General features: G+C 31.7%; 1 non-coding gene across 1 annotated transcript; it reads left to right on the top strand.

Moving 5' to 3' along the window:
• The first annotated feature begins 309 nt into the window (after positions 1 to 309).
• Positions 310 to 417, top strand: LOC112752414 (small nucleolar RNA R71). Its single transcript, XR_003176853.1, has one exon. It is a non-coding gene; the product is annotated as a small nucleolar RNA R71 (small nucleolar RNA).
• Positions 418 to 1,978: the final 1,561 nt, after the last annotated feature.

Here is a 1,978-nt window from a genome sequence, read left to right as displayed (position 1 = left end):
GGATGCAGCTTGCATTCCATTCAGACTCTGAGAAATCATATTGACTTGCTGAGTCAATATTTTATTCTGAGCTAATATAGCATTCAGAGTATCAATTTCAAGAACTCCCTTCTTCATAGGCGTCCCATTATTCACAGGATTCCTTTCAGAAGTGTACATGAACTGGTTATTAGCAACCATGTCAATGAGTTCTTGAGCTTCTGCAGGTGTTTTCTTTAGGTGAATGGATCTACCTGCAGAAGTATCCAATGACATCTTAGCTATTTCAGACAGACCATCATAGAATATATCCAGGATGGTCCATTCTGAAAGCATGTCAGAAGGACACTTTTTGGTCAGTTGCTTGTATCTCTCCCAAGCTTCATAGAGGGATTCACCTTCTTTCTGTCTGAAGGTTTGAACATCCACTCTAAGCTTGCTCAACTTTTGAGGAGGAAAGAACTTGGCTAAGAAAGCCGTGACCAGCTTATCCCAAGAGTTCAGGCTATCTTTGGATTGAGAGTCCAACCACACTCTAGCTCTGTCTCTTACAGCAAAAGGGAAAAGCATGAGCCTGTAGACTTCAGGATCTACTCCATTAGTCTTAACAGTATCACAGATCTGCAAGAATTCAGTTAAGAACTGAAAAGGATCTTCAGATGGAAGTCCATAGAACTTGCAGTTCTGCTGCATCAGAGAAACTAATTGAGGTTTCAGCTCAAAATTGTTTGCTCCAACGGTGGGGATGGAGATGCGTCTTCCATGTAAATTGGAATTAAGTGCAGTAAAGTCACCAAGCATCCTCCTTGCATTATTATTATTTTCGGCTGCCATCTCCTCTTCTTGTTCGAAAATTCCTGACAGGTGCTTGCTGGATTGTTGTAATTTAGCTTCTCTTAGTTTCCTCTTTAAAGTCCTTTCAGGTTCAGGGTCTGCTTCAACAAGAATGTTCTTGTCCTTGCTCATGCTCATATGAAAAAGAGAGAACAGAAAAATAATAATAATAATAGGGATCCTTTTTGCCCAGGTATAGAGGTTCCTTGTGTGAGTAGAAGAAAAGAAGAAGAAAAGAATGTTAATGTAAAGAAAGAAACACAAGGGTGAGGAGAGCAGAGATTGTGAGATGAAAAAAAGTGTTAGTAGATGAATAAATAAATAGAAGGAGATGAGAGAGAAGGAGAATTTTCGAAAATTATTTTTGAAAAAGAGTTAGTGATTTTTGAAAATAGTTTTTGAAAAAGGTTAGTAATTTTCGAAAATTAAAATAAAAAATTAAAATAATTAGTTAATTAAAAAGAAATTTTGAAAAAAGAGAAAGATATTTTCGAAAATTAGAGAGAGAGGATTAGTTAGGTAGTTTTGAAAAAGATAAGAAACAAACAAAAATTTAGTTAGTTAGTTGAAACAAATTTGAAAATCAATTTTGAAAAGATAAGAAGATAAGAAGTTAGAAAAGATATTTTAAAATCAATTTTTTTGAAAAAGATATGATTTTCAAAAAGATAAGATAATAGGATATTTTTGAAAAGATATGATTGAAATTAGTTTTGAAAAAGATTTGATTTTTAAAATCACAATTAATGACTTGTTTCACAAGAAATCACAAGATATGATTCTAGAACTTAAAGTTTGAATCTTTCTTAACAAGCAAGTAACAAACTTGAAATTTTTGAATCAAAACATTAATTGTTGATGATATTTTCGAAAATATGATGTAAAATTAAGAAAAATGAAAAAGATTTGAATTTTTTTTTGAAAAAGATTTTGAAAAAGATAAGATTTTTAAATTGAAAATTTGATTTGACTCATAAGAAACAATTGAATTTTAAAAATTTTTGAAAAAGTCAATCCAAATTTTCGAATTTTATGAGAGGAAAAAGGGAAGATATTTTTTTGATTTTTGAATTTTTAATGATGAGAGAGAAAAACATGAAAAAGACTCAATGCATGAAAATTTTGGATCAAAACAATGAATGCATACAAGAATGCTATGAATGTC

This window comes from Arachis hypogaea, chromosome 15 (genome assembly GCF_003086295.3).
Source record: "Arachis hypogaea cultivar Tifrunner chromosome 15, arahy.Tifrunner.gnm2.J5K5, whole genome shotgun sequence".
In the NCBI taxonomy this organism is placed as follows: domain Eukaryota; kingdom Viridiplantae; phylum Streptophyta; class Magnoliopsida; order Fabales; family Fabaceae; genus Arachis; species Arachis hypogaea.
The sequence above is the reverse complement of the archived record's forward strand: the minus strand, read 5'-3'. Positions and strand labels throughout refer to the sequence as shown.